The sequence below is a fragment of the Dasypus novemcinctus genome, chromosome 11 (assembly GCF_030445035.2).
Source record: "Dasypus novemcinctus isolate mDasNov1 chromosome 11, mDasNov1.1.hap2, whole genome shotgun sequence".
Taxonomy (NCBI): domain Eukaryota; kingdom Metazoa; phylum Chordata; class Mammalia; order Cingulata; family Dasypodidae; genus Dasypus; species Dasypus novemcinctus.
In genome coordinates, this window is record NC_080683.1 from 35,851,750 (window position 1) to 35,873,849 (window position 22,100).

Here is a 22,100-nt window from a genome sequence, read left to right on the forward strand (position 1 = left end):
AACACTGTTGACCATTTTTATCCTAATTTATTATTAAATTATGCATTTAAGATATTTATTGAACCATGCATTGTGCTAATCATAAAGAATTATATAGTGAACAATATAGAAAATTGTTCTGCTTACAATTAAGTGGTTGATATAGACAGGTTATATATCATGTTTCATGAGATGCAAAGAAAATATAGCAAAGTTAGAGAAACCAAAGGAGACACAAATAATCTAGATTTGCCTCCTCAGACAGAGAAGACTTTCTGTCTTGACTAGGAAATAGACACGAATGTGGAATTGGCCATGCTGCTACTAAACTATTAATAATTAAGAAGGTTTTATGAATAGAGTCCAAAGGTGAGAGAGCATTTGCCTGTGTATGTGGGTGGCTGGTATCTATGGATGAAGAGGGAGTGAAAAGAAATAAGACTGGAGATTGAAACAGGGGGAAGTTATCCCAAACTTGAAAAACATGTTAAGGGATTTGGACTTAACTTTAAGAGAAATTGTTACTCCTGTAAAGTTTTTACATCACCAAATATTATGCCCATATTTGTTTTTGGGTGTGTGAAAGACATATTCTAGTAAAATTACTGTACTTCATAGAAAAAAAGAAAAACTTTGGGTATACAGGAAGAGAAAAAAGCACAAATGAAATAATAGAAAGCAAAAAAGATTAACATGGAACTTTCAACAATAACACCTTATGCCAGAAAAAATGTAAAGTATTTCAGAAAAGATGACTAACAATGTAAACCAAGGACTTTATATTCAGCAAAATTAACTTTAAAGTATAAAGGGCGCAGATCTGCAGCTATCGACAAGCAAGAATGCAAGGATTATTATTCCCAAGAGGCCTCCCTAATGAATCTTCTACACTAAGCTCTAGGCAACCAAAATAATGGGAAACACATCAACATAAGAACAGTTGTTAAGAATTATACATAATACATTTACTTGTCAGATTAAGAACTAAATGAATAACAAGGAAATTGTATTATATGCAATGTCTATAACTCAGAAGATGGAGATATAATACAAAACATTAGGGGAGAAAGAGAATCTATGCAAAAAAATTTAAATATATTATCAGAAATTATGTTGATCATTTTTATTAGTATTTTTGCTTTGTTATGCTATATCTGTTATCCTCTATGTCCTTAAGAATAAAATTTTAATATGGAAGAAATGATACACAGATATTATACCAAAGAGACTGAATATAAGACTCTATAATCCTGAATTTGAATTAATAGTTTCAGAATGAATTAATGAGGTAATTTTACTAAATACATATTTTCCATATTATCCTATCTTTATCACTGAATAGACAGAAATAATGATGAAGACAATATTATATAGAATGATATATAGAATCCCTACAGCCTGGATTGTGGCCTTGAAAAATGTGGTCTTAAAAAATGGGTACTTTCAAGTCTGCGGCAGGAAATGTATAAGCTAAGTCTGGAATATTCTACCCTACTGGATTGTGAGGAAACTACTAAAGATAGGTCAGAATTCAACTTAATATGCCTTCACTGGTCAAAAGTGGCAAAATTTAAGTTTCTAGAAAGGGAAAATTCAAAATAGACCAAATCTCATGAAACATATTTAATTCTATGATATCATAAAGATACTTTTAAAATATGGCCATATTTGTTAGATGATTAGAAAACAATTATTATCTTGAGCAGACTCAGCAAACATTTTCTGAAAGGACTAGATATAAACTATTTTAGGCTTTACTAGCCATATATTGGTACTTATTTCTGCTATTGTAGCAAAAAGCAATCATAGATGATAAGTAAATAAATGGGTACAGCTATATTCCAGTAGAACCTTATTTAGAGAAACATGAGGCAGGCCAGATTTCTGTCTTTATGCCATAATTTGCTATCTTTTATCTACATAAATGATAAATTAAGGGAAAGAATAAAGTATTTATCCTGCTTTCACCAAGGGAATTGTATCATAGCAATTCTAAAGAATAACTGAGGAAAGCATGTATCATAGCAATTCTAAAGAATAACTGAGGAAAGCATCTATTAATAAAAGTAATCATTTATTAATCAATTAATAACAATCATTCAATAGAAAAATAATAATTTAAGAAGGGAAAACATCATTAGAATATTACAATTTTTAATTTGCAGTAAATTAATGAATTTAGCATTTAGCATCTATAGCTGCTAATTTCACTAAAAATAAGCCACTGGACACTATGTATCTACTGAGATAAGAACAGAATATTTAGGTTTGCTCTTCCAAAGAGATCTAATATGGATCTGATTAATCCCCTAGATTTTATTGCCAATTTGCAGAAGTACAGAAGAGAGCCCAACATGTTGAAATTTATGCAGATTGTCAGAAATGCTGTAGGTGAAATTCTCCAGGCTCTTCAAAATAGAAAGAGTAAGATAAAGAAAGGGATGATTTAAAAATGTTTAGATTGAGAAACCTCGGGACATACTAAATAAATGGGCAAAGTAAATCATGGTGTCTGGGAATACATACTTGAATGTTAAAAATATGAAAAAAAAGAAAGCAAGCATATTTAGTAATAAAACAAAAATAATGTATTCAAATTGTTTTCAATCTGTGAAAACTAAGCAAAAGTGTTTTGAAGTGTATATAGTTGAAGGAAGTTCAGAAAATACCATTGGACATTTCCTACATTCCCCAAATTTAAACACACACACACCTGTACCTCCCACCCCATAGAATGTAAAAGCTTATTAGGATTAATGAGTAGTGCAAATACTGGTTTACAGTGAGTAAATATTACCAATGTGTGGACAAAACCTGTTCCTAAACTATTTGCTTTTGACAAAATTGCAGTTCCAGAAAATGTGTTAAAAGTCATCCTTGTTTCAGTCTGCCATGACAAGTCATTTTTACAGTTTTCTGTAATACAATTGTTACTCAGTTTTAGTGGTTTTCATTAACTAAGACTTATGGTAGAGGGTACCAAAGTCTATTCATTTAGAGACATAATCTCTCTTTGATACTATATTATGTCAACCCCCTGCTCTTTATCTCTGTAATGATTTTTTTCAGCTCTTATTGTTCAACACACGTAGGAATCTTAGGGTCACAGCAGGGACAACACAAAGTTGCTTATTTACTTGTTCTATTGCATCTCCCAAATGATCTTCCTGAGTCAATTTCATTCAGTCCTGCCCTTGCTGCTGTGTCATCATGTCTACTTTCACTGAAGGCCTTGGTAAGGCCTTGGAGAGGTCATGTGGCAAGATATTTTTAAATACAGATATCTCTGAGGGGCTATTGCCAGGAAATGTTTAGTAATCATATAAAGATGGTATTGCGAAATTCATTTTCAGATTACATTTCATACAGGAACATATACTTCTCATCTTGAAGCAGAGTTAAAATATTATTCCCATTTTGAGGACAAAATGATAGATTAGAAGTATACCAAAGCAAACAAAGAGCACCAGTTCTGACCAGAGAAATTAACTGAGCCATAAGAAAAAGTGTTTTGTGGAAAACAGTAGGTATTAGGAGCAGATTCTGAATGAGAAATTTCCTAGGAATATAATTAAATGCCTTGTCAGACAAAGACAAGGCCTCTGCTTCAAGAGAGAAATATGCCCAAGTAAACTGACATATACATCACCAAGGATGACAGGTGTGACTCCAGTGCATGTAAAAGCAGAAGAGATATTCAGATCTGATTTTCTTAAGACTAGGCATGTTGGCTAAGAGTTCCAGGAATTTCTCATTGAGGAATAAGTTGAAGCTGATATTAAAATCACATCACATAATGTAGTCATTGTATATAATTATACTAAAAATTACTCCCTAATAAATTGTATGTAATTTTCATTTCATGCTGTGGGTTCTCATCCAATCTTTTTGTTATCTGTAGTGTATTTGTAGGAGGACTTAAAGTTGATACAGTGAAATCTTAGTCACTGTTCTGAATATTCTTGTCCCTCTTAAACTGTGCTTGTGTTCCTCCAGAGGTTTGGGTACATTTATTGAAAATCAAGGGCTTAAAAAGCTGCCTACTCTTAAAATTCAATGGTTTTCTCATTTAACAAAACACTACCCACATACATTCATGTGTATTAAGTGGTTTTAGTATCACAAGTAGTCTAATACAGAACTTTTTCACATTTTGAAAGCAGTATAATATTGTTTAGAGGATGCAGGTACTGTACAAAAAGTCCAAGATGTTTTTTATTTCACATTTTAAATTACATATTAAACAATGAGGAATTATAAATAAATATTAGTTAATAATATGTATTTTCTTTATCAATGTACCTTTAATAAAAACTTTTAAAAGAAAAACAAACATTTTATTAATAATCTTTGAGGAAATTCAGTTTAATTTATTTTTAGATTGATTCAGAAGGTTATACTATTAGATACATACAACACATTTCCTAAATATTATAGTGTCAGTCTTTTTTTTTTTATGTCATAAGGTTTTTACAACATTGCCTGTATACATTGGCTTCATCTGTGATATTTATTTCTAAAAATACATGATGAGGCAGATGTCAAGATTGCAGAGCCTAGTATTTCTAAGGAGAATCATATTAATTCTTGAAGAACTGTTAATACATCAAGTCTAACCTGAACTGAATTGAAAATTTTCATTTGAAGTGAAAATTCATTTGATAGGCCTGAAATGTGTAAATATCTGGTCATTCACCTGGCTGACAACTATGGTAAAATATCACACCTCAATTTTTATAAAGCTTGGAAGCACATTCATCATTGTCTACTGCAGTTTTTATCTGACTGAAAGAAAATCAAACATTAAAACAGTAAATCAAGTTGGATTTGAGGAAACAGAAAGTTACTTTAAGTCCAAGTGACAACTACATAATTTAAATCTAAAGATTGAGAACACCACATTTTATTTTTGCTGGACAGTTTTAAAGATTGGCATGACAGATCATAACTGTTATTTATACAAATTAATTCTTCAGAGAAAATTGTCTATAAAAATTGAAGTAAATACATCTTATGATTCTTTCACTGGTATTTTAAAGACCTCATTTTTTTCTTGAATTTAAAATTAGGACAAAATAATTGAACTTATATGTTTTTGTAATATATTACTGTTTTCTTTTGAAAGTACCAAATTATAAAGTACTACTTTGCTTTCCTTAAAAGACAGATAGAATTATGAGTCAAAATGGACAATCTTAGGTAAAATTACATGTCACACCTAATTAAAATATTTTATTTCTACAAATATTTGGCTATACCATAAGGAACATAATATTGCTGAAATATAATACGTATAGATACCTATACTATTCCCTTGATATAATGTGGTTAATTTGTTAGAATTATTTTCATCTTCAAGAAAAACATTAAAATATTTTTGTTGTGTTTTCTGATTCACTATGGGTAAAAGAAAATATACAGAACAACAAAAGAATAAAAGAGTGCTAATGCAAATATATTTCTTTTATTCCAAATTTATATACAACTTCAGAAGAAGAGGACAGGTCAAATCAATCTAATTTCATGGAAAATAATTTTCATTTTACACATGGCAATAATAACCATATTATTTACCATTATTGAACTTATGTAATGTTGAGGCATTTCTCTCATTGCTTCATGTATATTCTCTTTGTACTTCAAAATCAACCTGTGAGTAGCTGTTACTACTTTAGAGATGCAAAACCTGAGACAACTAAACTAACTTGCTCAAGTTCATACACCTAAAAAGCAGTAAATTAGGATTCAATTTCAATTTTGTCTCAATTCAAAATTAATGGGACATATCCTCTCCATTGTCAGTGTGACTTAACTAATCAACCTATATTCTCTTTCATTCTTATGATGGGCTGGTCTTGACACATGCTGAATACATAAAGGTAATGTATATGTCAGGGACCTAGAAAGTTTAGGAGAATAATAGAAGACAGAGGCAGAGCTGTTAGGCAAATCTGGTTGAATGAGATTCACTGATACTAACTACCAAAAGTGGGCTTCCCTGTTCAAGTAATACCTCTTAGTTATTCAGAATGCTCTTTGGAACTAAGCTCTATACCAGGCAGAAATTTGAAGTGGGAATCAGGAATCCAGAAATGACGCTCTTAGAAGGCAAAAAGAAGAATATGGGGTTTGATTTTGTGAGATATGGATATGATTAAATATTTTTTTCATTAATAAGGAGACCTTGTTTATGGCATTTAATGAATCTGTGTTAATCTGTGTATCTTTCTGAAGACTGGAGGAACAATTGAATTAGTTGTTGAAATTAGATAAAAGTGCCCAGACAGAATTTTTTAGAAGCAATGCTCTTTTTTAGGAGTTGCATTTTTCTGTTGTTTTTGGTTTTTTTTTTTTGAGTTTGAATTAAAAAAACAACAGAAATAAGAACAGTATACATAAAGCTGAATTTAGACAAGGAGTTGAACAGCAATGGTCAGTGAAAACATGGGTTACTTATATTCACCTGTAAATATAGATGATGCCAAATATGGTAGCAGCATACTAGTTTTACATCCAATTCTTCTGGAATTCCTCATGTACTACTCTTATTCCAGGATGTACTGGCCCTGGATCTGAATGTAAACCAACCTAAAGTGACTGATGAAAATTACAGGCAACTATGTGGCTTCTGTGGAATTGATTCACACATTAGGTCTTCTATTTTGGTCAAGGGATGCATTTACAAGATGGATATGGAGATAAAGGTCTTAGTCCACCTCATTTAAAGAAAGAGGGGAAATGGGGACAAATGTTCAAAGCCATGATATATTGTTTCCATTATTTCTCTGATTTGACAAACTAACACAACCAGTACAGAATAAAATACTGCAGGTTTATAATGAAATTGCACTGTAATACAAGGAAAAATGTAATAGCGGCTCTCAGAAACACATGAATAAGTGCATTACTAGTTAGATATGCAGAAAGAATTTTTTTTTTAATTTCAAACAGAATTATAGCTTCTCAACTTTTTCAATTTCTTCACAAATTCACTAAAATCAACATCGATAGGATTATTTTATTTAAGAGACTTGTCTAACATAATTTTAAAAGCTTTCTCATTGATGAGATTGTATATTATTCTAGATAAACTTCAGAGAATAACAGAATTTCTTATAAGCACGTTTTCCCAAAGTCACAAAAATCATGGCAATTATTTTCATTTTTTAATGCACCTGAAAATTGAGATGCCTTCTGAAAATTTAAAAATGTGTCAGTCTACATTGATAAAAGAACAACTTCAAAGTATAAAAGATACACTATATTTATGAAAAACTTAACAATTGTAGAAAAAATAAATGTGTTTCTCTTTTAGATGATTCCAATGGTTACATATAATTAAACAAGCTATGCTTAATAGTCACAAATGAAAAACTGTCAGAAAATTATGCCATCACACTTCCTGTAAACAAAGCACTTTTGTTAATTTCCAATTGATTGAGAAAGTAACATTATTGAACCATAATTTATTTTCTCTTTTCTATTTTGTACAATCCATTGGTTATTTTGCATGGTATGCTTCTGTAATGTGACTTCTTAATTTAATTTGTGCAACTTAAGGAACCTTATTGTATTCTAGCATCCACACATATTTATATGCCACCATGCATTTGATGCTTGCAATAAGATTTGAAATTACATCTTGAATCATTATTTCATCATTTCTGGTAAATAAATTCTCCAAAGTAAAAACAGTAACTCTGATCAGAAATATTACAATAGAAATTATGTAAATATTTCTGTTAAACTTTCTTTCATATTAATATAGTTTCCCTGCAGCTCAGTTGTGGATTGAGAAAGTTATAGAACACAATAGCAAAACAGAAAATGCAGAAAGAAAGAAAGATTGCCAAGAATAATAAAGCTTTTTAAATGATGTCTTTAAAACAAAGTGGAAGTCAAGACAGGAGACTAATATGTGATACTTACATTGACCTAAACCTAAACCACCAAGGGTATTCAAATGAAGTTGAATGAAGTTGCAAGTATAGACTAGATAAAATCACCAAAGCAAAAATCATATTGTTTGCAATATGGCTGTAAAGGCATTTTGGTATAGATTATAAATATCTGAGGAGGCAATATTAGGTACTTTGCACTACTGTAAGCAAATTTCAAAGAAAATGAGGGTATTTGATGATTTACGTGTTCAGAATAAAGAGTATTAAATTGATATCAAGGAGTCTGGTTTCTTATGAGAACTGCGTTTTAGTAATAGAAACATTCAGGGCTGCATTGTCCTATATGGTAGGCACAGTGGCCATTGAACACTTGAAAAGTGACTAGTGGAATGAGGGTCTGAATTTTTAATTTGATTTAATGTAATTAAAATGAAAAAAATAATTCATTTTAGTAATTTTTAAATATGTTTGGATTAACTTAAGTATATAAATCTACATTTTCAACTCTAAATTTTATGAAGTTTACATACAGATGAAATTTATTTACAATGAAAAATTAACATCCAAATTGAGATACGTTCTAAATGTCAAAAATCTCCTAGCTTTTGAAGACTAAATTAGAAAAATTAATGTAAATCATCTTAATGTTTTAATATTAAGTACAGGTTGCACTAGTAATATTGAATATATTTGGTTAAATAAAATATATTCTTAATATTAATTTTAATATTAATATTAAATCTATAAATTTTAATATTAATATTAATTGAAATATTAATTTCAACTGTTTATTTTTTACATTTTTGTTGCCATTGATAGAATATTAACTTGCATATAAGTCATGTTATATTTCTTTAGATAACACTGACACAGAATAGAAATATGCAGGGTATTGAGCATAGCTATATGATAAGGAATATATTTTAGGCAATCTAATTTAATTTAATCACAGTTTGCTCTTATTTTAATATACTGCTTCTTTTCCCCACTAGTTCTGCTAATGAAGAATTCTGATAGTATATATTCATTCATTGTTTTGTTGCAATAAGGGTGAAAAAGCAGACATGGGATAACAGAGAAAAGTAGAAATACATTGGACTTTTCTTTAGTAATGGCATATGGGTGAATTTTTATTCCTATCATTGATTGAGCAGGGATGGAAAAGGAAATGTAAACTGGAGATTCAAATAGGAGGAGGAATGAGAGAACTCTGGGTGGAGAACTGATCTGTCCATGATAACTGTTAAGAGCCATGTTTCCTCCTAGTAGGCTGAATGAGCAGAAGTGGATCACCTTGCTGATTCTTCAGAACAGGATGAGGAAAGGAGCTCTCTACAGATTGAGAGTTAGTCAGGTCAGGCCCAGCGATGCAAGTTATTATAAGAGCAGTACTGGTAATAACATAACCTGTACATAAATTCAAACTTATTTTATATCCAAATATGTCTAGAAAGCCAATTGAGAACTATAAACTCTATAAGCTTTGGATATTCAGGGAGGATGCAAGCCAAATGTGTCAAGCTTACCTGGAATGTGGGAGCTATGTGTTAAATTAAGCTTACCGGGAGGAAATAACCTATCAAATACTCAGATAAAACACTTGAAGAAACAGACAAAAAGTCCTTTTGCATACAAGCAACATTTGACTCCCCACTCTTATATCCTTTGTATAAAAGGGACCCAAAAATTCTATTTGGGGCTTGGTTTTTATCAGGACAAGAGTCCGCTGAGTCTGGCTAGTTGAAATAAATCAACATTCTTCTCAGAATTCTTGCATCCTGGCTTTTGATACCGCATACACCCAACTTCGTTCTGCTACTACATTTCTGGGGACTCATCCAGGATTATGTTGAGAAGGTCAGAGTTGGCAATGGTTGTTTGCCCCTCCTGGATGTCTCTGAGGGCAAAACCCAGCCCTGGGCACCCCTGGACTCTCCTTTTTAGTCCAGAAGGAGGTTGTAGACTTCACCAGAGCCCTCCTGGAGGAACCAGGAACACCAGAGGGTTTAAGAGACCCTGCAAAAGAAGCAAGGAGCACCGCATACCAGATGGTAAGATCCACAGGGGCATAGCTCAGGAAAAAGTCTAATTCTAAAATATTGAGGGGAGTCTGATCAGGTCTCAAAAGGAGGAGGCCCCAGTACTCCTGAAAATATAGGAGTAAGCCACATTCTCTCTAAGTCTGAGAAAAGGAAAAGGGGGTGGTTTTGTGAGTGTGATTGTGGAGACTAAGTGAGATGCAGAAAATCACTTCTGTGGGGCAAGTGTGGAGTCCCAATCTGCAGTTCCATGGTGAACTCATATGGTCAAGGGCAGTCTGGGGGCCTCCCTGCAAAGGGACCCTCTTCTGAGTTGGGGGTTTGTACTGATTCACTACAACTAAGAGGCACCTTAAGCTCCATGAGGGATGTGACCAGAGACAGAAACCGTAAGGCTTGAGTGAGTGTTGTGCAGCATTGGCACAGGGTGGAAACATGGGAAACACACAGAGAAGGACCCCATTAGGTTATATGCTGAAAAACTTCTCCCATGCATTCCATGGAGAAGTATACAGCATAAGGTTCCAACCAGGAAAGCTTAAAATGCTTTGTGAATTAGAATGGTCAACTTTTGGTGTGGGCTGGCCCCAGGAGGGCACTTTAGATCCCCAGATCACCTGTAAAGTCTGGCAAAACACTGTGAGTCAAAGTCCACCCTGGTGAGGGAAGTGCACAGCTAAGCAAGCCAGCATTTGTTTAATACAAAAACCAAGGAGTGCTGTCCCAGGGACCAGACCAAACACCATGCAAAAAGTCCAGAAAAAGAGCACCCCAAGCCCAGTGCCAACTCACCCATTTTAGAAGAGCCAAATGAAAATGACTTCCCACTGCCTTATATGATTGCTCCTACCATGGCAGTGCTGAGGAATGAGAATGAGCAAGTTTCCCTAAGCAGTGCTCCCTTGTCATCTGTGCTGGCAAGTGTGATGCCCACACCATCCCTGCAGTAGCCTTTATCACCATCTGCACCAGAGAGGGAGAGGGCACCTACAGCATCCCTGCAGCTGCTTTTATCACCATCCGCATCAGAGGGGCACCTACACTGTCCCCACAGCTGTCTTTGTCACCTTCTGCACTGAAAAATGCAGCCCATTCACCTCCACAGTGGTTTGCCCCTAGCAGTGTAGTGCTGACCATCAGTCAAGAAGGAATTCCTGAAAAACAGCAACTCAGATCTTGGGGAGCCCTGGAGGCAGAGGGAGCAGGGAGAAAGGTGGCCTTACATTTACCTCTCGGTGAAGTCCAGGCCCCAATTTATTATGATGCAGATGGTCAAATTCAGGGGAAACCAGACATTTATCTACAACAGACCTCTTTAACTGGAAAAGCCACACCCCACCACTCTCAGAGAAGCCTCAAGCCATGACAGACCTTTTCCAGTCATACAGACCCTCAAACCCACCTGGGCTGATTGTAAGCAACTTATAATGACTTTATTAAACTTTGAAGAAAGAATGAGAGTCACATAGGGTGCTCTAACCTGGCTTAGAGAGCACCCATCTGAGGGAACTCTGGACAGTGACCAATATGCCTACTTGCAGTTCCCAGACAAGGATCCCCAATGGGGCCCCAATAACACAACAAGGCTCAACTGACTAGAAACGTTCCATAGGGCCTTAGTTGAAGGATTCAGGGAGGGGAGCTGGAAAGGAGTAAACATGGCTAAAACCATCCAAATCCTACAGGCTCTCAATCGAGTCTGGCTCAATCCTATGAGAGACTGTGTGAGGCATTTCATGTACACATGCCCTTTAACCCAGATGCTCCTGAGAGCCAAACAATGGTAAATGCAGCATTCCTTGTCCAATCACAGACTGACATCTGAAGAAAGTTGCAGAAGCTGGATGGCTTCACTGGTATGAATCTCTCTTGCTCATGGAAATAGCCCCTAAGGATTATGTCAATATATAGAGACAAGGAGGGAAGAAAATTGGAAAATGAAAAAGAAGGCAGATCTTCTGGCAGTGGCAATGGTTGAAAAATCCAATCCTGTGTCAAGGAGAGTAAACTGGGGAAGCCCTGCTCCAAGGAGGGGGAAGGGCCCACCCCTAGGGTGAAATCAGTGTGCATACTTCAAGGAGGTTGGGCATTGGAAGCGAGAGTGTCCCAGCCAGCCACTCAACCCAAATCCGCCTACCTCAGGTCAAATATCTAGGTTATAAAATAGTGCAGGGGCACTGTGAATTGGGACTAGAAAGAAAAAAAGCAATCTGTAGTCTCCCTGAGCCCAACACCTGCTGGAAGCTGTGAGAATTCCTTGGAGCAGCTGGTTTCTGCCGCAATTGGATCCCCAATTTTGGAGTTCTCATGTGCCTTTTATATGAAGCCACAAAGGAGGGAGAGTGTGATCCCCTGCTCTGAGAAAGCCCACAGAAAATGCTTTTACTGCCCTAGATCTCAGTAAACCATTCTACCTCTCTGTTCACAAGTGCCAAAGCATTGCATTAGGACTATTCACTCAATATCTCAGTTCCTAGCAAAGACCTGTAGCTTATCTATCCAAACAGCTGGACACTGTAGCCTAGGGAAGGCCCTTAACCCTGCAAGCTGTAGTAGCTGCAGCAATGCTAACACTGGAAACCATAAAATCAACTCTTGGGCAGTCTATAATTGTCCGGGTTCCACATGTGGTAACCACAATCTTAGAAGCCAAAGGATTCTCACTAACACCTGCCTGGTTAAATATCAAGCCCTATTATGTGAAAATCCATCTGTCCAACTGGAATTTGTAAAAACCCTAAATCCTGCCACCCTGCTACCTGTGGAGCTGGGGGTTCCAACCCAGAACTGCTTGGAAACATTGCAATAATTATACTCCAGCCAGCCTGACCTCCAAGACCAACCACTGGCAAATCCTGACATGGAGCTCTTCACAGATGGGAGTAGCTTTATGCAGGACAGCAATGGGTGAGTGGGATATGCTGTAATAACATCCAAGACCACAGTAGGAACCAAGCACCTCCCTGACAACACATCAGCTCAGAAAGCCAAACTCATTGCCCTCACCTGAGCCCTACAACTTGCAGCTGGAGCCAAGGTTAACATCTACATAGACTCCAAATATGCCTTCCTTATCCTGCATGTGCATGGAGCCTTATACAAACAAAAAGGACTCATTAACTCAGGAGGAAAGAGCATTAAATATGGCACACAGTTTCTGGAACTACTAGAGGCAGTTTGGGAACCTATCAGAGTGACTGTAATGCACTGCAAGGGATACCAGACAAGCCCCAGCCCCATCACCAGAGGAAATCAGAGGGCAGACACTGAAGCTAAAGGGGTGGCATGGGAAGAATCCCTGTCTGAAAACCTGGCTGCTGATCTCATTCCTCAATCTCTTATTTATCAGAAACCCCAGTATGGACTGCCTGCTCTCATCTCACAGCCTCTAAATCACTGGGAACTGCAATATACTCAAGCTTAAAGAGAGTGGATACTCTCTGAGAGTGGGACACAAGGAGCGAATGGATGGTGGACATTGCCCAATTACAGAATAGTTGTGCCACAAATATTAGCTGCAACTGTAGTTCAAGACTACCATGAGAACACACACTTGGGAAAAACCCATCTTAAAGAAGTGTTGAAAAGATTCTTCTACATCCCAGATCTAGCCACTATCACCCATACTGTATGCCAGCAGTGTGTGACATGTGCAAAAAATAACCCTCGCCAGGGGCCCACAGGAGCCCCAGGAGTCCAAAGAATCAGCAGTATGCCTCTCGAAGATCTAGTAGTTGATTTTACTGAAATCCCACAATCCAAAGCCATAAATATCTCCTTGTCCTCATCTGTACTTTTTCTGGCTGGGTGTAAGCCTTTCCCACTTGAACAGAAAACCTGAGGAAGTAGCCAAAGCTCTCCTCAGGGAAATCATTCCTCGATATGGGCTACCCCTCTCACTTCACTCTGGCAATGGACCCACCTTAATCTCAGAAATTCATCTCTGAAATCACTCAAAAGATGGCCAAAGCACTGAGCATCCAATGGAAACTGCACACTGCTTACCATCCTAAAAGCTTAAGAAAAGTAGAGTGAATGAACCATACAATAAAAACTTATATTGCCAAAATTTGCCAAGAAACTGGCCTAACATGAGTGCAAGTACCTCTGAGTGCTCTCCTCCAAGTTTGGGCCAGCCCAAGCTGAAAGCTAAGCCTACCCCCTTATGAAATCCTCTTTGGGAGACCCCCCCATCCAAAATATAGAAGGGGATTTTAGAGAAAGAGGAAACTTATCAATAGCTCAGCAAATGATCAGCATATGAAAAACCCAACAAAACCTGCATCACTGGGTCCAAGAAAGGGCCCCCATTAGCTTAAGCAGCTCCATAATCCATACAAGCCAGGAGATTCAGTCTGGATAAAAGACTGAAAATCAGCTCCACTAACCCCTCCATGGTGAGGACCCTATCTTGTCATTTTATCCACCCCCAGTGCAGTTAAAGTAGCTGAAATCACCCTGTGGATACACCATAGCTGGGTCAATTGAGCTGCTCTAGAGTCCTGGACCTGTATTCCAGATACCCACAACTCAACCAAACTCATCTTTTGAAAGAACAAAACACCAAGCCCTGCTCCAGTCACACCCCAGTCACATCCTGGAAGCTGACTGGTCCATGTAGGGCCAAAGGTTGAGGAAGGAACATGGAGCTCTGCTCCAATCACACCCCAGAAGCTGATTGGTCTATGCACAGACAAAGAATAGGAACCTGGTTTAATTTCAGTTACAATGCTCCTTTGGTTATTTTCCCTACTCCTAGCCCTGACCCTCCGTTGGTCCCAGGTTGACACTGTAGAGTATAAGCCATGTATCCAAGAAGTGTGAATGGTGGTCCATGTCAATATCACATTAATATATCATAGCCATTACACTTGCAAGGGTCATATAACCACCTGTCAGTTTTGGGGAATCTCCTATAGTGTTGGGCAAAATAACATGCTATGACCCCAATCCCCCAACAGTCTCCCATAAATGGGAAATAAGAGCATTTAATCAAGATGTGGTGCTACTTAATTCTACCCCAGTCACTAGCCAGAACCAACAAGTGTCCCTCCTACTTGACGCACGTCAAGTTATAGACTCTGGGATACCATGAAACACCGATTGTGGAGGGCTCAGCTGGGAGAAGAAATATACCCATAACAAAAAAGTATATGTGTGCTCCAGAAATGAAATGTGCAGCCCAAGGGGGGTAGCTCCTGGTGCAAATACATAGGTGCATACTACTGCCCCTACTGGTCATGTGTCACCTGGACCACCTGGAACCACTAAACAAACAGCCATTCTCACCAAAGGTATGGCCCTGGCTAACTGTCCATGTAGTCGATGTAACCCCTTAGACCTCACTATCCTTAAAACTGACTCCTGGCAGACTCAGGGAGTCCAAATGGGCCTCCACATTGATGGTAAAGGAATAGACCCAGGAGCCTACATCTGGGTTGTGTATTGGAAACACCCACTCTTATGTAAAGCCCGCTCTGTGTCCCACTCCTTCTATAAAGAAAGGGAAAAGCCCTTTTCCATTCCACAAACAGCAAAAAAACTCTCATAAACTTAGTTGAAGTAGTAGGGGTAGCCTAGACTTAAATGTCTCCTTGTGCTATGTATGTGGAGGTACTAATATGGGAGACCAATGGCCCTGGGAAACTAAAGAATACAATTACAGCCAACCATATAATGAAACTGGCCTCCCAGCTGTCCCCCAAGATAAAATGTGGCCCTTGCAAACTTCTGACATAGGAAAACATTGTGCTTCAAGGGCCTTCTTAAACTCCTCTATATCTGTTGGAAACTTAACATGTACAGGGGGAAAATTCCAAAATTATACCATCAATACAACAGAGCCTTGGGAAACATGGAATGAATCTGACATCGTTCTCATAAATCGTACTTTCCCCAAATTAATCACAGTGTAGAACCACTCTGCAAAAAGCCCCTTTAGTGCCCCAAATCATCTGTACTGGATATGTGGAAAGGTTGCATTCCAAGAACTTCCCCAAATCTGGTGTAGTACTTGTATGTGCAGTACAATAAAACCCTCCTTCTTCTTCATTCCTTTAACAGAAGAGAAAGAGCTAAGCCTGCCAGTATATCAAAACATAAGAGAAAAAAGGGCTGTCGATACCTGGGGAGGTGAAAAACAGCCCCCTGAGCATATAATCCAGTAATATGGGCCAGCCACTTGGGCAGAGGATGGCATGTGGGGTTATCGAACCCCTATCTATATGCTAAACTGAATCACCTGCTTACAAGCCATGGTAGAAATAATAATTAATGAAACTGCCCATGCTCTAAACTTACTGGCCCAACAGCAAACTAAATTCAGAAATGCTATCTATCAAAAACTTCTCACCCTAAATTATCTCCTGGCAGCTGAAGAGGGAGTTTGTGGCAGATTCAATCTAACTGCTGCCTTGAACTAGACAGCACTGGAAAGATATTGATGAAATTACAAGCAAATGGTAAAAATTGTTCATGTTCCAGTGCAGATCTGGGATGGTTGGAATTTAAGTAATCCCTTTGGAAGCTGGTAGTCAATAGTAAACAATTTCAAGCTTCTACTGGGAATAATTGCCTTCCTCCTAGGAGAATGCACCATATTTCCTTGCCTCCTCACTTTCATCGTAAACAGAATGTGCACCCTAATAAATGGTACAGTAAAAACACAGACAGCTGCCCATTTCATGGCTCTATATACATACCAGTCAGTCCAGAGAGACTCTGACAATAGTGATGCAGATGCTTAATAACCTTAAGCAGGCATCAAAGGGTGGAAATAATATAGCCTATTCATAATTCAAACTTATTTTATATTCAAATATATCTAGAAAGCCAATTGAGAAGTATAAATTCTATAGGCTTTGGATATTCAGAGAGGATGCAAGCGAAATGTGTCAAGCTTACCTGGAATGTGGGGGCTTCATGCTAAAAGATTACCTGGCATGTAGGGAATATGTGTTAACTCAAGCTTACCTGGAATGTGGGGGATACGTGTTAAATCAAGTTTACCTGGAAGGAATAACCTATCTAATACTCAGATAAAACACTTGAAGAAATTAATAAAAAGTCATTTTGCATACAAGCACCATTTAACTTCCCACTCTTATATCCTCTGTATAAAAGAGACCCAAAAATTCTACTTAAGGCTCAGTTTTTATTAGAACAAGAGTCTGCTGAGTCTAGCCGGTTAAAATAAATCAACTTCCTTTTCAGAATTTTCATGTCATGGCCTTTGATACCATGTACACCTGACTTCTCTCTCCTACTACAGTAATATTAGGAAAACTTAGCCAACTTACAGTATAGTGAGGAATTTTGATGATCAGGAAAAACAAAAGGAAAGATGTACAAAGTGACATATTTTCCCCATAGTCTTGAAGGAGTTTGGCCAAGCTTAAACTTCATAGGAATTTTCAAGCAATACTCACTTCATCAATATTGATTTCTTACTCAATCTCTTCTCCTCAAATATGGTCAACTCCCTAAAATTCACTGACAGAACACAGTTTTTTCAACTTTCCTTTGATGGCTGAAAGAATGACTTCTTGAACTGAATTATCAATACCAGATACTATAATTTGTCTTTACCTCAATATATTGGGACCCATTATTCATAGGTCAAAAAATCTGTGAGCTACATCCAATGCAGTTTTGAAGGAGGGGACACTTGTTTGGATCTTCAAGTGTCAAAAATTTTGAAGAAATAATTTTTAGCACATAGAAATGGTTGGAAGATTTTGTTTATTAATTACAAATAAAAAGAAAGAAAAACTGTTATCTAAACCTATATCCTTGACATTTACTGAATGAGGAAAGTATTATTCCAAGATAAATGATATATTGTAATATTTCAAGTATTTTAAATTTTACATATTTTTTACATTCACTGATGACTTTTGTTTCTCTGACTTTATTTGAATTTTATAAACAACTCAGCTTCTACACCTGCATTTGAAAATCCACATAATCAGTGAGGCCTAAAGTCCAAACAAAACACAGTTGGCATCAAAGTCTGAACACAAACAAATTCTCTTACAGAGACCTTAGCCATTTCTCAATTTCTCAAGGCTGGTCTCTCATGGTTATTCCAATCCTTGCATTTTGATAGCAAAGGGGGATTTAGTAATCTCAACGCTTATTTAATCTTATGTACTATTTCAGATAGTAAAATTTTACTATGTTTACAATGTACTATTATGCTGAAACAAAAATAATAGAAAGAATTTAGGTGCCTTCTATATGCTGATATAACCATTTGTTATATCAGTGGCTCCATATAACAATCATTTTATAAAATCACTATAATTTCCACATCAAAATTGAGAAAAGCAAAATTAATGGTGTCAAATCTCTAGCCTAAGGTAACAAAACTAGGATATATTCGACAGACTCTTCCAAAGCTTTGTTCCCCAACCCAAGCCCTTACCCATTATGTTTTCCTGACTACTGTCACATCCTTCCATTGATCTTTTCATTGTAAATTTATAAAGAATATTTTTGTTTTATCAGACAAAAGCATATTTGTTACTTTTAATGGAAACTTCTCTTATTACTTTGCTATTTAAAGGAACCACTCATCAAAAACCAGATTTATATTTGCTTTCATCCATGTTTCTACATGAGAATAATTAACTCATGAATATAAATATCATTTAAAGAGAATTTTGAAAGAATTATCTTCTGCATTCTTTTCTTTGGTTTTGATTGGCAATATGATTTTAATTCTCAAAGTGACAATTTTTAAAATACTAATTTAAATTGATTTTTAATCTACATTTTCCTATTAATCTTCAGAACACTGTACATGGGTCCCAATTTTCAAAAAATTTGAACTTTTGGGAAAATAAGGCCACTTGTGCCAAGAACTGCTAATTCTTTACTTCAACATTTGACATTTTATGCTCTTCTAAATGTATTCTAATGCACGGTCACACTATAAAATGACTATCATTAGTGCTGTCACAGGCCATGGCTGTGGGAAGACCATGACTAATGCTAAGCTATCAGCAGTGTCAGGGCAAGGTATATTCTCATAATTTCTCAAACTGACCATGGAACCAATTTCCACTGATCCCTAAATCATAAAACTTTACAATTACCCTGAGTTCATTAATAATGTATCACAGTTCTCATTCTCTATCAGACTTTAATCAGACCCATGTCTCACAGGAAGGTTGACAAGTAAGTCACAAGATTATCCACATAAATGCCAAGATTTATTTCCCTAACATAAATGATTTAACCTAGTCAAGCAGAGTTAATAATAAAAAGCACTCTTTCGGAGATCACCTTTCACCTGATTGCTATATCCATTTTGTCCTTAAATCTCAATCTCTCTAATTGTGGAGGCTGTGGGTATAGTCCACACAAATAAACCAAGTTACATGAGTCGTGTTCATTTTCTTTTAAAAATTACAGGACCCAGAATACATATAATATTGCTTATTACTTCATTAAAATATACATGGAACCAAATGGTTCTATTTTATTTCATGCCAATGAGATAAATATTAACAAGGAAAAATACACTAAAGTAGCTATTTCAGTTATAGATATCTCAGGCTGCAGTATTGACCAGAATCACAATCACAAATTTCTGCAGAATCTCAAATTAGCCCAAATAGGAAGTTATGTGTTAGAACACACTTTGAAAGTTTCTGTGCAAGAACATAAAAATAATCTTGCCTCCAAACTGCATTTGCTACATTGTGTGAATAAAAGTATTAGTTATTTTAATATTGAAGAATGTATATAGGAGGCAGTTTCTGAGTTCTTACAGCTGTGTTGTTATTGCTATATTAGAATACACTCAATCTTGATATATTCTTTTTATCATATCATAATTTGAAAATAATTAATGATTTTCTCCATTCTAAATAAATATTTGAATTCTTAGTTTTCTAGAAAGGTAACACATTAAATTACTAATTACACAAATATTTACCAATTTAAGGAAATCTATGCAAAAATGTAGTTTATTTACTTTAGGAAGATTGATAGAGATAAACAGATAAGTAGACAGAAGATAAACAAATGCAGATGAGTTTTCAGAAACAACATATTGATAGAAGAAAATAGACTATCTCTCAAGACTGTAAGTGAGGAATTTTAATATCTTATGCCAATTTTTATCTGCCGTCTGTCTTAATAAAAACACATTGTTCGGAATAGCTTCCCTTCTGGGCTTAAGCAGGCAAGGTTCTTGACACCCTTCTGACAGCTCCATTGAAGCAGGGAACAGATCTGTATTCATTTATTCAATCCACAGTATTAGCTTCATAAACCTTTAAAAGGGAGGAAATCTTCAACCAATAATTAGAAAAAAAATCATAATTCTATAATTAATTACCTCATCAAGATAAGCAATTAAGTGTGAATTAAGCGAGAGTTTAAAAAGCAAGTGCATTTATTTTCTGTCAATTGCCTTATTTTATCTTGGCTGTACAACCTAAAATTCACATCTCTTAAAGTTACGATAGGATAGAAATCTAGACAATGGTTCATTATCTGACTGTATTTAGGTTGTGAAACATTTAGGATGTTAATAGGCATCTTCTACATAATAATATGTATTTATTTTATTTCCTTCAAGAATAAACTTGACTTTCATTTAATGCCTTGTCAGTAGCAGGTTAAATACAATAAATATTTTATATCACAGTTATTATTTTCTTTCTAAGAGTACCACTTATTCAGCTCCCTTTTTCCTAATCATTGCTTTACTTTACTTCCTCCAGTTAACGATATTTTACTTATTCTTATTCTTTTTATTTCCTGCCAACTCTTCCAAGTTTTTCAATGAAATGAATATACTGAACAAAAAAAACATATTTTTGGTTGAAATAGTTCTGTAATTAAGTTTTTTTTTAGTTTAAAAAATTCTTTCATAAAATGTCTGCATATTTGTATAATATCTGCTAGTAAATTTTTTAAGAGGGTGGGTTGCTGGGGGCAAGGAAAAGGTCTAGTCAAAATATTTAAATCTCAAGCTGCATCACCAGGGCAAGGTATACATGGATTCTGCCCTTACTGAGTTGTTAAGATTCTGACAACATTGGAATCATATATTAGAGAAACTAAATAATAGTCTATAAAATAGACCATTTGATTCCCCAATTAATGAAAAAAGTGGTAAATAAATACTCCTTTCCCCTGCAGTAAGACCCCTCCTCAGGGAGAAATCTTTCCATCCTCTGGTCTCTGGATATAAACTCTTTTGTTTTATGGAAGAACTTCTCCATGGATCTTCCCTCCTGCTGTTTTGTTTGGTTGGTTTGTCCATTGTTTGGTGAGTTGCTAGCTTTTTTCTTTTTCTTCTTTCTTCACAGATTCTCCTCCTCCATTGTCTTATTTCCTTCAGCATTTTTTTCAGAGTTCTTGTATTAAGTCCATCAGGTTTTAGTAGGACTATAGCTTCCATTTGCAAGTGCAATGTAATGTATTCTTCAAAGTTGTGCTACTGTTGTGTACGTTTGGTCTAAATCTCAGTTGTTTCCTTTCTTTCTTTTACTTTTTTCCTTCCTTTCTGTATCATAGATCACAAGCAATGGCATTTACTTATTATTAACACAACTTTCATGGAGTTACTATTTTCTATACAACATACTATACCCGTTTTTATCCTTAAATTGTACATGATTAAACATACATTTTTTTCAGGATATAAGAAATGAACAGACAGTCTTAGTTTTTGATAACATATAATTTTTTCAAATTCTGAGTTAGCAGATATTCAATATTTTTATTTTAATTCTCAGCTAGTATTGAGAATTGAGTAAAACTGCTTAATAATTAGAATTTTTTAGATAATTCAAATACATATTTTCTTAGGATAAACAAATAATCTGAGGTAAGGTGAATTGCATATAAAAATATGGTCTCAATGTCATAATTTAAGTAAATACCAAGTTCACTTTCAGGTAGTTTGAAATAATTTTTATTTATCTACTTTTGCTCTTTTGATGAAGTTAATACAAATGTTTTCATATAAAAACTGTATTTATTACAGCTACTAGTTTTTTCAAGTTTTTTGGATTGTTTGGTCTAATCTGTATAAGAATATACATAATGGAATAGAAAATTTCAATTAGGAGAAAAAAAGAATATAATTCTTTGTTTTAAATGTTACAGAAAAATTCTAAAAAGGAAATGATAAAAATAAGTTCAATTCTATCAGTCTTAA